General features: G+C 38.4%; 1 protein-coding gene across 2 annotated transcripts in view; it reads left to right on the top strand.

The window, feature by feature from the left end:
* LOC122799842 (acidic mammalian chitinase-like) overlaps window positions 1-15,034 on the top strand; it is a 388,615-nt gene that overhangs the window by 87,296 nt on the left and 286,285 nt on the right. Inside the window, exon 1 of one of the 2 annotated variants that reach the window (XM_044069172.1) lies at window positions 928-1,044. The exons of the other annotated variant lie outside the window; for it this stretch is intronic. The gene's annotated coding sequence lies outside the window, so the exon portion shown is untranslated. Of the gene's footprint in view, window positions 1-927; window positions 1,045-15,034 lie in introns of those variants that run through there. 2 annotated transcript variants of the gene reach the window in all.

Raw genomic sequence — 15,034 nt, forward strand, 5'->3', positions numbered from 1 at the left:
ATCTATTCCCCTTCTGCATTACAAAAGAACTACATTCTAGTTAAATAACCGTTGATCAAATCAACAAATGAAACATACATCAAAGATATATTAAACACACACATGCATTTTGTTTAATTATTTTTCTACTAAATTAATTTAATACAAAATTAATTTACAAGTTAACAACTTGCACTAAATAAATGAAGTTTTTCAGAGGTGCTTCTGCATACCTAGGTAGCCTAATCTGTTTGTTTCTGGTTTAGCACCTCTGAGCACTGGAATGCCACCGCACCAACAGCCTACTCTCATCCTTACATTCAAGAGCATTTTCTGAAAAATCAAATTAAAAATAAGACAAATACAAGTATTATAATACTCACAAACCCAGAATGATATTAGTCTTTTAAAGTTTCACAAATTGCTATTTCTTGAAAACTGTATTATCTAAACTTTGTTAGCCAGACATAAGCTTTCACATAGCAGCAAGGTATTCTTCTGATTGCTTATTTATGGAGATATTTATGGAAACATGAAAAAATATGCTTGCTTAATTAGCAATATAAGTACTGAAGATATCTAGAGATGCACAACTTAAACTACAAATACTATGCCATGCAATAATTCTCAAGTCACTTGCATTTGGAAATATTGCTTACACATGAGAATATTGCACATCCTCATGAGTACTTAGAAATAGCTCCTCCCACTATTTAGGTACATTTAATGCCTTCAATCAGTGAATGAAAAGGGGATTCTTTTTCTAACTGACACCAACCAAGAACATTAAAAATTCAAAGAAAAAAACTAAGGTAAAACAAATTAAAAAAAAAAAAACTAATATGATAAGAGCAAGAATAAAAAAGTGAAGTATTCAAACCTTATATGAAGAAATCCAATCCAAAATCCAGTTCCTTATATTATACTTTCATTTCTATCACTCTGAATCAGGAAGTTGATCGACGTGAAATGAAAGTGAAATGTAGAGATTTCTAATTAAAGTCATCGACTGCTGAAACCTCACATTATTCTTTAAAAGAGAACTCAGCTTGCCTTCCATACTTTGTAAGTTAAGAAGAAAATAATATATTGACCTTCCCCAGTTTTTAAACTGGTAATTGAGATTACTTATACAAACTGTAAGCCTTTTAATAGTTGGTGCTTTCACATTTCAGCACTCATCTAAGTCTGCTTGTGGGAGAATAAGCAATATTAGACAGACATTTAAAATAATTTTTATTTTCATCATTGACTAAGTGGACAGGGTGTAGCAGTAATGAAAAGTGAATGGAAAGCAGTTTAGTAAAACTTAATCACATGTATTGGTTCTTTTGCTGTTATGACAAGTACAGATAAGTGGATTCCAGAGCTCCTTTGGAGTTGGATTGCTTCTATAACCATCTGGAAATGCTAATCTGATATAAGTATATTTTTGCACTTGCTCTGACTGTTTTAGTGATATTTAATAATTCTGTGCTAAGTGTTGCAAAGTTTTTGCGTGTTAAACATTTCTCTGGCTTAGTGAACTGAACATTTAGTATTTCTGTTCTGATCTCTGGCTGGCTCCATTTTATTTTTCCCTCCCACATGCCCTTGTGTTGTGTATTTTAACTTGGTAGCTTTTGCTTGCCTGCCTCTTGCTATAAAGTTGATATTGGACAGTCCTACCATTTCCATCGCATCAGCCCATTATACATTGAGATTATTTGGGAAGGCCCACCCCTTAGCTTAACCTTGAATTATCTTCTGTTTCCTCCCTTTCTACTTGATACACACAAACAATACACTCTTTTCAGCTGCTTTTACAGTATCTTATTGTATTTATACTGTGTCTTTTCTGACTTTATTACTTTATTTTGCTTTTGCTGCTTGTTCATAAAAGTGTTCAATTGCATTTATTCTGCCACATTTATTGTTGCTTGTTAGTAGCCTGATTAAATTGAAAACAGTACTCTACTGAATTGCTACTTCATTTATACCATTTTTTTTTTGCTGTTGTGATTGTGATTTTATGCACTTTGAATTTCTAATACCTCTGCACTTTTTAGCATAGGCTAAATTCAGTCTTACTGAATCTAGACTGTCTTGTATCACTTTAACACTAAAACCAGCTTTTCACTGAGATACTGAAAGATCTGAGGCATCTCTGTTGCTTCCAGTTACTTATTAAGTGTCTGTTTTTCCTCTTATATTGCACCTTTAATTTATCGTTGCATGCTGCTGTCTGTTTGAATTGTTGAAACTGTTCTTGTCTGCATTTTACTGCATACTGTGCTAGTTCATCTGTAGCATAGCCCAGTTCCAGGCTTGCTGTTTTTGGTTATGTTTTGTAACTTCAGAACATCAAATTCAAGTCATCTTTGTTGGAGAAGGCCCTTCTGCACCCTTGTGGGAGAAGAGTGCTGTCTGGGTCTCATCTAATTGAGGTTGATTGGACTAGAGCTCAGAGTGTGTGTCCTTATTGGCTAGTTTGACTTAAAAGGGTTATTTCTTGTTTTATTTAAGCCCCACATCTGTGGTTGCTTGCATGTAGCACACCATCGTGCACTACTTCGTAGATGTAGCTATTGTTGGTGGTTATAGTCGCAAACACTTTTCTTGTTATATTTTCCCTTAGCACTTTGCTTGTGTCCTCCAGAGGTTTTTATGGCCCTGCTCAACTGTCAGGTAGAACACTAAGCCTAGCCTCAGCGGTACCAACACACCTTTCACCCACTAGCCATTCCTAAGTGCAACCTCTCTTCCTGACTACATAAATTTACCTAAGACTATGGATGTACAATTTCCCACAGTTTCTCTAGCCAGTTTGGTAGACATGGGCATCCTGAGACAGTGTAGTAACTGCCTCATGTTCACCAACAACACTCTACTCCAAGTCCACACAAACTCAACATGTGAGAGATGCAGCTGTATTAAGAACCTTGAATCCATGCTCTCTCACACACCCATCAGTACATATGACAATGAGCGGGTTGTCAGTATGCACACCTCACCTCCTACTCCACCCACATCACACATACATACCTAGATATGTGGACGTCTTCACCAGAAACATACCTAAACACCAGAGACCTCACAATCACAAGCACGCTGCACATAATACCTCCTCTGCAGAACATAATACACATAATAGCTCAAACACCAGTGTCTCACCTATCAAGCCCTTAAGGATAAACACAAAAGTAAACATATTAGTCAGAGGTGATTCCATTGTGAGACACACAAATGTCCCTCTCACCAGGCAGAACGGATAAGAAGGTCACGGTCAGCTGTCTTTCAGGTGCCAGGATCTGCCATATCACACATGCACTCAAGTCTCTCAACAACAGGAACTGTTATGACTCCCTCATAGTCCATTTTGGTGTAAATGACTGAGACTACCTCACTGGACTATATGAAGAGAGAGACATGATTGAGCTGTTGGACTATGTGTCTCAGGCTAGTATGGCCCTTGCCTTAAGCAACATTTTACCTTCACCTGGGATGATGCCTCAATACAAACAGAAAATAATTGACTTCAACAATTGGCTTAGTTTCTGGTGTCATTCTAAAGGGATGCAGTATCTTTCAGCCTGTGATGAAATGATCAACAGACCTCAATGCTTTGACAGAGATGGTCGTCATCTACCACCCCTGGGATTTTGGCTATTGGCCAAGGCTTTTGCCACCCCTATAATGCCTTTTTTAGTCAGTGTCTCAAGGACAAAATTCACGATGTAAAAACTCCATCTAAAAAAACCCCCTTAAAGTTATGCATCTAAATGCTTGTAGTCTTAACATGAAACTGCACTCACTGGAAGCAGTCCTCACCTTGGAAAACATAGACATTTGTGTAGTCAAGGAGACCTGGTTCAAGGCTGTGGAGAGAACCCAGCCATATCTGGCTACACCTCCTTTCACATGTTCAGACCACAAACTGAAGGAGTGAAAAGTGAAAGAGGCAGTGTATCAATATTCATTAAAGATAAATATACCTCCAGAGTGATCAAATAGCATGATTCCCTGGAGGTACTTCAGGTGCAAGTAACTGTTGGTAGGACACTTATTCAAGTCATTGTCAGCTACAGGAATCTTTCCATGAATCAGGACACCCACTCTGCCTATTTGGATCTACTTGGGTCTATCAAGATACATCTGAACACCGTGGTTTTCGGTGATTTTAACTACCCATCCATTGACTGGGTAAATTACTCATGCTCACATTCACTTGCCCAAGGGTTCCTCAACTTCATTAACTCCAATGCCCTGGACCATCTGGTTGATACCCCCACAAGGGGTGCCAACATCCTGGATCTGGTGCTTAGCAGTATGGGAGACCACTGTGGCACCCCTACTGTGAGGTCTTCCCTGGTGAGATCTGATCACAAATCAGTCTTATTTGCCACCCCCAGCAGCAACTAAATAAACACCTGTATAACCACATTGACTCAGCTGTACCTGCTAGGACCAAAACAAGCTCCTAAAGACAGAGCAAACCTGCCTGGTGGACAACTACCATTAGCAGGCTTTACAATAAGATGAAGAAATTGCTGTGTAAGAGTAAGACAGAGTGAGCCCTAAACTGGAAACACTCCCTCCTCAGCTTAAACAAGTAAATAAGGCTTCTTGAGAAGTCCTCCACATCCCAGCTGAATGGAAAAAGGCCACCGTTATTCTTTTGCAGAAAGGTGGTGCTTCCACTGACCCCATGAACTATAGCTCTTTTGGCCTGACTAGCCTTATTTGCAAGGCCATGAAGCATAACATCATGGACCTTATCAACAAAGATTTAGGTAAGCTCCAAAGACTTGACCCTACTCAGTTTGGATTTGTCAAAGGGAGATCATGCCTGTTAAACCTGGTGGACCTTTTCAAGACAATCACCAAGGCCCTTGATAAGGGGAAATCTGTGCACACAGCCTATATAGACTTAGTCAAAGCTTTTGACACTATCCCCCACTCAAGCATCATTGACAAACTCACCCAGCTAAGTATCAACCCTTATATCATTAGATAGGTTGCTAACTGGCTCACTGATAGAACCCATGTAGTCAAAATAGGGGCATCCACCTCCAACAGCAGACTTGTAACCAGTGGTATTCCACAGGGATCAGTCTTGGGACCTGTACTGTTTGGAATATATTTCTCTAAAGTACAAGCTAAAACTAAAGGTCTGTGGCTGACAAAGTTTGCTGATGACTGCAAACTGGGAGCAGTCATAGAATCTCCAAATGATGTCAACATCCTACAAGAGGGTCTTACACAAACAAATGACTGGTGCCAACGTCATGGCCTCAAACTCAATGCAAAAAATGTGTTATCATCCCTTTCAGTAAAAGCAATGTCCCTGCTAACTACCACAACAATAACAACACCCTAAGTACGCACTCAGTGGTGAGAGACCTGGGCACACAGGTTAACAGCAACCTTACCTTTGATCACAACGTCTCCACAGTACTAAGAAGGGCATTCTGTATTGCTCATCTCATAAGTAAAGGAATTGCCTCCAGAAAAAAAAGAAGTTATAACCTTTCTGTACTCTTCCCTCATCAGGCCGATAACTGAGTACAATGCCCCTTTTGATATGTACCTTTCCAAGCATCTGCAGCAATTAGAGAGACCACAAAGGTTCCTCACAAGGAAAATTCAGGGTCTTCAGCATCTTTTCTAAGAGGATCATCTGAAATCACTGTCACTTTATTGTGTTTCATGCAGACTACTCAGAGGCGATCTGTGCCTTGCTTATAAGGCAATCTTTAACCCTGCTTTATTGGAAATATTGCATATCTGTAAGTCAAACGGTACACTGGTTACTCGCTCTAAAGGCCTTAACCTTGTATGTGACATTAACAGAGCCTGCTGGAGGGACATGTTTGTCTCCCAGAGGTTACCACACCTTTGGAACAGACTCCCAATTCATGTCAAGCAGAGCACCTCATTCGCCCTCTTCAAACGCAATCTAGACAATCGGATGGGTAACTGCAAAACAGGGGCAATAGGTGCTGATTGTGGAAATAAGGGTAAAACTTGGCTAGGCTTGAAAGGGCATATGGTCTTTAGCCTAGTAACCGTCTATGATCCAATGATACTAACAAAAGTAATGAATCACTGCTTGTTTCTCTTTCAGAGTTTATAAAATACACAAAACTACTTATGCCATGTTGTCAGTAAATACTTAATCTCCATCCATCAATCCACAACCCCTTTTCCCATTTTTTGCACATGAGGTTGAGGTGTCACCTCAACAGCGACAATCATCTACAGCCAAGGATCACACTGCTGGGTGGCCAGCCTTGCCGTAGCTATTCTTCCACTCCACACACACATGCACGCATGCACGCATGCACACACACACACACACACACACACACACACACACACACACACACACACACACACACTCACTCACTCACTCACTCACTCACTCACTCACTCACTCACTCACTCACTCACTCACTCACTCACTCACTCACTCACTCACTCACACTCACACCTATGGCTAATTTAGTATGTCCAGTCCACCTACTGCATGTTTAATAATATAGATACAATGTATTGGTAAATAATGCTGAAAGTGGTCCAATATGAAATTTGTTTCACAACAAACTTAACTTATTCTTTCAAATGGAGCTCTGAAGGTTTGCACTGTGACTTCCAATCGGTGGAGCCTAATCTTTATGATAGAATCAAATTATGTTCTCTCTTTTTCAACAAATGTTCATATAGCTGCAACCATGGGGATTATTAAAAAATATTTTTATAGTGGTATTAATCACAGTAAACACAGCAAATTTTAAGTTTGTAATATTTTGTAAACAATTTACAATATCTCAGCAAACAATTTATAGGGTCTATATTATATAGTTGAAGTTTCAAAACTTCAAACCTCACATGAGCGAACTCATATGAGGAAAGTTTGAAACATCGACTATGTAATAAAAAAAAAACAAAAAACAAAAAACTTACCTTAACGCTCTGAGCAGGGGGAAGCCCCCCACACCCCACCTACTTAAATATACCAACTCCAAGAATGCACCTTCAGTGCAGAAAGGGAAAACTTCCCATTCTGCGTGTGAAAAGCACTTTCACCTTCGACCTTTCCTACATTCGAGCATATGATGTCAACCATCTATGATTCGAATATCGGAATGTTCGGTCATTTAATATAGACCCCAATTTATACACACACAGTCAGCAGTATTTTGTGCATCCATCTGAAATCTTTTATATGAGGCTAATCTGTCTGTGCTACTTGGTTGTGAAGGTATTTAGAAAATCATGAAATTTATGAGAATATAAATAAATATTATATGAACAAAAATGAATAGCTCTTTACCTGCACTAGACTGAGGTCAAATATCAATGCAGTTGTCTTTGCAATTATGTAATCTCTAAGATGAAATCTTTCAATACTTTGTATACAGCATGGTTTTGCAGTTATAAAGGCAAATATGAACAAGCAATATTTGATGCCTAGAGGCTTCAGTAGAATACAGCTGCAGAAATACCTGGAGGTGTCGCGCAACTGTAATGAGTTAACAAAACTATTTAAAAGCAAGTTAATTTGTTCAGTTGTTAGACTTATATTAGCAAAGTTTGTTTGCTCAGTCCAGTATTCTAATCAAAGCTGAAAGCTGGTTCACTTGAGTCTAAAATGTTTGTGCTATCACTGTGTATATTGCATGTAAAGTTTTAGTGCATGATAGCACATTACTCATAATATTATTCTGTGCATGACTAGAATTACTGTAATATTATGCTGCATGTAGCTTGTATGGTGTTTTCCTGACTGAATAGTTACTTATTTTTCTTTCTATAATTCCTATAAGAGAAACGCTGGTTCACTGGAAATAAATATGAGGTTCAGCAGCTGGAGGTGCATAATGAAAAGTCTTAAATTATGTATTATTTTTCCTTAGATGACTTGTCACGTCTTTTTTTTTTTGCATTCTGTTCTACTCTGGACCTCTGCCTGGCATTACTCTTTTGCCATCCCTACATAAATGTAACTTTCAGGAGAGTGCACAATGATTTCTTGGTTAACAACGGAATGGATTAGACAGAATTTTCTTAGAAGGGAGTAGGCTTTACCTCGTGAAAAAAAATCGTCTTGCAGGAAAAGAGGTACACTATCTGTGATTTGTGGTTGTACTAAATGCAGGTAATAATAACACAGTTATGGAAGACTGAGGTACAGCTAATGAAGTAAGGGAAACTGATGAAAAATAAATGCAGTGCTGGAGACTGGAGTTAAATTCTAAGGGGTGAATTATGATCAAGGCTAATAAAAGATTACCAGATGAGACAAAGGTAGAAGCACACATCTGAAACTGTCCTTGGTTTTGCAGAAACTTCCTGATTTTGCCTCATATTTTTACTCTGTGCCTCATAAAATATTTGATCTTGTGGTAACATTAGTGAGGCCTGTGATCCCCCTGCACTGGCCTAGCAATCAAGGAGCCTTAATCCTTACCACTGGCACCAGTGAGGGATGTACACAATGGAAGGATGACAAATACACACAGAAAAGTGCAATTTCCTTTAAAAGCACACAAAGAGCACAGTCAGTCTGGGGCTGGTTTCTTCTTCTTTCTCCAGATCCCCAATTAAAATCCTCACTGGCACAGTTATAGGTTAAGATCTCAGCTGAGTGGTCAAGCCAAAACCTCCAGCACCCAACAATTCGTGTCCCTGCCCAAGTAGCTGACACACACACACACACACACACACACACACACACACACACACACACACACACACACACACACACACACACACTTTGAGGTTTGGTTTATATACATATACACAGACACTCCTGGGGAAGGTTGGCACAGGTTTATTAGCTATGCCCCCTTCTGCCCAGAATATAAGGTAGTTATCACTGCCACCAACCAGTTCTTTATCAGCTACTATAGGCCCTTACAAAGGGTAGCCAATCCTACTGTGTAATGTTACTATTATCCAAATAGTAGTCTTTGACCAAGCGCCATGCTATTACAAGTGTCCTGTTCAGTGTCACCAAATACATATGCCAGTACTTTAAGAGCTTAAATATCTTTAAACAAACCAGCCACAATTAAATGTTTTAAATATATTTAATAATAAATAATAAAAGAACAAGACAATACTCAAACAACACAGTAACTACAAAGTTCAGAATCACAGGAAGTATTTTAAAACAACATTTCAAGAAAGTCTCAAATAAATACAGAAAACATCTAAACTAATCTGTACTATATTCCTATCTGTCTCTAAGAGAGATACTATGCCCTAAGTCGTATTTACAGACAACATGCAGGCAGAAGTGCTGAGTGAATGTTTGTAGGTCCAAGACAAGCTACAAAATGTCTAGTCTCTCTCTGAGAGATTTCTTAAATTAATAATAAACATTACTGCTGGGTTAGCTTGAATGACATCACTCTTTTTCACCTGACTTCAGTTCCCGGGCTACCAGATACTAACAGAATTTTAACATCTCTATGTGAGAAGTACATATCTCTCAGAAGTTTGCAGAACATGGAAGTCTTAAAACAAAAAACTTTTTTACATTTGAACCCTAGTAATTATTTCTGTTTCAAGACAATACAAAACTTCCTAGCTCTAGACATTGTGTGTGCTGTTGAGCTGAAACTGAAAGATAACACAATTGTAAAACACTCTAATCTCAACTTATTTTCTTGAAATTTTGCAAGTTAACTCTGTATATTCCAGCTTCTACTATTAAAGCATACATTTGCACAGGTATATAGTTTATATACATTTCTGTTCTTTTCCATTAGGGTAGTCTGTGGTTACATTCCTGAAGCTCAGTACATAACATACAGTTCTGTATAAATCATATCAATATTCACAAATGACATAGAATTATTTACAAAATTCCAGATAGCTGAGCTGGCAGTGTGACAAGGCTTACAATCATTAAATAACACCAGTCATTAGAGTTTCATAGGTCTTATTGCTCCAAAAAATGCACTGTTGATGCAAAACCCGTTTTAACTTTAAAGAGAATTAGAATAATATTTAAAAACTGTCACAGTTCTGGGGCTTTTATTCCCATATTATTTTTGGCTTTGTCCAGATTTCTTGACAAAAGAAATTGAGAGGTATGGGAGAAAGAAATTTGGTTAACAAGTAGCAAAGGGACAAGAAAGTGAGAGGGGGGGGTGTCAGAAAATTGGATTTAGCAAAGCAACTAAGAGTGATTGGTACCATTAGGCAGGAAGTCCACTTTGACATTAATTTTTTAAATGTGTATTAAATGAGTCTGGGGTGTTGCTTGTTTTGTGTGTCTGAATAAGATGATGAGACTTGGGTGTTCGTTTAAGTTTATTACATATGAACACATCAGGATGGATGACAGGAACATTAATTTAAATTAACTAACTAATTGACTGACTACTACACAGGGGCGGCTCGTGCTATAGGACTGCAGCCACCCCACCAGCCCCACCTGTAGAAAAAAAACAGAAAAGAATAAAAATTAAAAAGAGTCCCCTCACCTGTAGAAAAAAAAAATTGTGAGTCCCAGAACTCCACGCATGTGTGCTTGGAGTTCCTGGTACTCAGAACTCCAAGCACACATGCTCAGAACTCTAGGCTGCTGTGTTAGGTAGTCCAGATAGGGAAGAAAGGGATCTCTGCCCTGCCAGCCCAGTAGTCTGTGCAGTGACCGCACAGACTGGAAGCACACAGGACTGCATCGCCCGCAGGCTGGAGGCTCCAGCCTACTCTCGTGGCATCTCGCTGGAAAACAGCTTGCGTAGGAACAGATTTCGATATGCTGCTAGCTATGGAGGACAAACAGCGTTGCTTTTGATCTATGGAGGATGTACGGAGTTGCTGCTAACAGATGAACAGAGTTTGATCTATGGAGGATGAACGGAGAGGTAGGGTGCTACGGACAAAGAGGGGGTATGTGTGTGTGTGTGTGTGTGTGTGTGTGTGTGTGTGTGTGTGTGTGTGTGTGTGTAATGCCCCAGTTGCTACATACTGGTGGCTAGAGAATACTCAGACTTGAACCCTGTACCTTGGGTGCAGGTAGTAAGGGCCTGAATTCCCTACCCACCACCATTTGTAAAAAAGTTGCAGATTTTTTGCATCATATTTGTTCTGTTCCTCATAAAATCAGTGGTTTCTGTATGTTTGTTGTTCCTGGCAAAGTCAGTAGTGCAGTGGTGCACTGGTAGCATTGTTGCCTGGCAGCTACAGGTTCTGTGGTTTGATTATTGGCTGGGGTGCTTTCTGCATTTCTTCCCATCTTACAAAGACATGTGTCTGGAGTGTTTCTCCCTGCTCTGCTGAAAATTGGCTTTTGTTCCAAGTCAGACTTTCCTGGTTAACAAATGTTAAATAAAAATAACAGGCATTTGAATTTCAGACTTCATATTCTTCAGGAATTACATGACCTTTTATTCTAGTAATTTTCTAAGTTTATAATATGGATATTTGAAATTTGTCCTTATTTTTACGACTGTATTCCCCCATTATTGGCTTCGTCCAGGTTTTTTGTGCTAAGGTTGAGAGCTATGGTGAGAACTGAATTCACTGAATATGTTTGGGGGCTGTATTCCCCCATTAATGGCTTTATCCATGTGTTTTTTTCTAAGAGGTTGAGAGGTATGGTGAGAACTGAATTTACTGAATATATTTGGGGGCTGAATTCCCCCATTACTGGCTTTGTTCAGGTGTTTTGTGCTAAGAGGTTGACAGCTATGGTGAGAACTGAATTCACTAAATGGTAGTCATTTAAGTTTTAGTCTTCCTCTCTTTCACAAAACAGCTGATCTGGCATAGTGGTATGTTGCTCTGACTGTTTTGCAGTGGGTTCAAGACTTGGCAGTGAAATGTATGGTGGTGACACAGCATTTTATTGTAGCAACTTTCCAACATTATACAAGCAATGTTTAAAATGTGTCCCTGGTTTTTGGGCTTTTGCCCCCCCAACCCCCTTAATAAATTTTGGCTTTTTCCAGATTTCTTGTGCTGCAAAGTTCAGAGATACAGCAGAGTGTCGAGTAGATTTTACAAGGAGCTGAGAGCTGCAGGGGAACAAAAGTTTAGTACTGCTTATGGTGAGTCTACTTGCATTGTTAATATCACACCAGGTAGTGTATTTGCTTTTGATGCAGAAGGCTGTGGGTTCTACTCCCACCGTAGGTAGATGCATTGCTGATACTGTACTGTGTTGTAAATGGGGTGGATGCTGCAGTCCTTTTTGGCGAAGATACCTAGTAACTATGAACCTATTATCAGTTTGCCATCCATTCCCTACTGCAATATTACTAGCTTATCATTTTTTTAATGTAACATGGGCAATTTATTCCTCAAGGGCAACAACCACTTTATTTGTAGATGAAACAATAACATATAAAGTTGTTTGGTAGCAGCAACCTCTTCATTAGTTACAGATTTCTTTAATGTGGAATTTAGATGACTTTTACTTCTTCAAAGATTGTGTATATTTACTGATACTGGTGGACTGTAGACGTTTGAGTAGACTTTTATGATGGAAATGTAAGCTTGAGTATACTTTTATGATGGAAATGTTCTGAATTGGGCAGTTTTGTCATTATTGGTGCATGCATTTTGTTTCATTGTTTACTGGAAAAATGTTCAAAACAATAAATTTAAAATGCCCTCTAACAACTGTACTGTATTGCACAAGGAACATAATTTAATACAACCAGGAAGGTGTATCAAAGAGCATGTGTATGTTTCTTGTTCAAGGGGCCTATGATTTGAAAACAGCCCAAAGTTAATCCTTATCTGCCACTGGCAAAATGTATTTTCTTTGAATGTGGGTTTCAATGCTGTTTCAATGAATGTGGGTTTCAGGGGTAGAGAAGTTTTAATGCCAAGTCTATTTTCATTGTGAGACTGCATTGCTATGGTTAGCAGATACCTATTAAGGTTTGTGCTGTAAAATGCAAAATAAAACTTTCAAATGAATTCCAAATCATCACAGAAGTAAAGCAGTATGCACATTACAGTTTTTATGGTAAATTGTGCAAAATAACCAAGGAATGGGACATTGGAATGGCTGCAGGGGGGAGGCTCCATTCGACATTGATTTTGTGAGGGGGGAAGGGCAACAAACTCAGACAGCCCCGGCTGAACTATACCTCTCAACTGTCCAGATTTTTGCAGAATGAATAGATTTTTGTTTCTTATTTTTGGTTTGTTCCTCATAAAATTTGTGGTTTTCTGGCAAATCATTTAGGAATGAAGTCACTAAATAATGACAGACATTGAGTTTCAGACGTTATAACCTTCAGAAATATGCATGCTAAAGCAATACCTGTTATTCTATCAACTGTCAAGTTTATACAAGAGCAATTTTTAGTACTGTTTGTATGTTCCCCCAATATATTTATTTGGCCTTGTCCCAATTTCCTGCATTAAGAGGTTGAGAGTACTTGAAAATAAATTGCTTTATAGAATTAGGAATATCCAAACTTCTCAACTGTCCCCAATTTTAGCTCAAAATGTTGCTCTCCCCCTAATAACCCCTCCGCAAAATGGCAATTTTGGAAGAAAATGTGGAGGGTTTACAATTATAAATAACTGTAATGATCAGAGTTATAGATTACTTTTATTTCAGAAATGCATGTAGATGCTCTTATTTTGTCAGCTGCTCAAGTTAACAGTACTAATATTAAAAAGGTGTCCCTTCTTTGACAGGTTCCCAGCTGTATTGTGTGGCAATTTTATATTTTTGCATCACATTTTGGTCTGTTTTTCATAAAATTGCGGTTTTCTGCCAAATTAGTGGCAAATCGTTAAAGATTGAAGTTAGAAAATAATGGCAGACATTTGAGTTTCAGATTTCATACCCTTCAGAAATTTCATACTAATGCAAGACCTACTACTATTCTATTATCTTTCTAAGTTTATAAGAGCAATATTTCAAAATTGTCCTTATTTTTGGGCCTGTGTCCCACTTCTATGTATGGCTTTGTCCAGATTTCTTGCTCTGAGTTTGAGAGGTATGAGTGTCAGAGCCATCACCATCAGCCAGAGACATTTCAAATTGTGACATACTTGTTGCACCCCACTCCCCCATATAGTGACTCTGGATGTATCCAAGCAAGGCAAGGAGCAGTTATGCAGTGTAAGTGTGCAGAGTATTCTCCCATCCAAGGTAGATACAAGTACGACAGTGGCTTTTCATCTGTCCTTGATTTTGCAGAATGTTCTGGTTTTGTGTCATACTTTTATACTGTTGATTTATGCCTATTATTCAGAAAATACATGCTGTCGCAGTGCTCTGTTGCTTTGTGTGTAAGTAGCAATGCTTTAATGACCATCGAGTAAGCTTGTCTGAGATTTTAAGATGCAAGCAACCTTTAATAAGCATACTGTTAAATAATTACCAACACTGAAAGCCTTTTGGTTGTTGCCATGCAGAGAATATTTACATAACTAGATCATGTACAAGCCTTAGGTATTGAAATGCATATGACAGTATTTGTAATAAAGGACAGGATTACAGTATTTTCAGAAGCTCATTACATTTGTTGGAGATTTGCAGTCATCTTTGCAGGCTTTACCCGTAAACTAAACAAAATACCAATCTACCATGTGTGGTCCATAACCTGTGCAGCAATCCTTTAAGCAATTTATCTTGAACTTGTTTCTTGTTTGCTGTTCATTTTTTACTTTGATCATGTTTTCCCATGAAACAAGTAGATAGTTGTTGTCAGGCAGCAGGTCTTTTTTGGATAAGGAACATTTTTACAAGTGGGGGTATCACAGAGATTTCTACTTTCAGCATGTTACTTGCTACTTTTATAAAGCTGAATATAAGTTATAATTAGAGCTGCAGTGCAAGGAGAAGCTTGTTTTTTTATACTTGATTTTGACTAGTAGTCCAGTAATGTATTTAAAAAGTAATTTATTTTTTCATGCCTCACAACCTTTTTGTTTCCATCTAGATATTAAGTAAGCTGTAAAGTAGCCAATGCATTGAAATATTTTTTTCTTCTACACTTCATTTTGTCTTGATTGGACTCTCGTAATGATGGTTTGGCACCCAGGGCAGCGTATTTAATTACATTTCCAGTTGTGTTTTTGAGCA

The sequence above is a fragment of the Protopterus annectens genome, chromosome 4.part0 (assembly GCF_019279795.1).
Source record: "Protopterus annectens isolate FY-2018-M chromosome 4.part0, PAN1.0, whole genome shotgun sequence".
NCBI classification, from domain to species: domain Eukaryota; kingdom Metazoa; phylum Chordata; order Ceratodontiformes; family Protopteridae; genus Protopterus; species Protopterus annectens.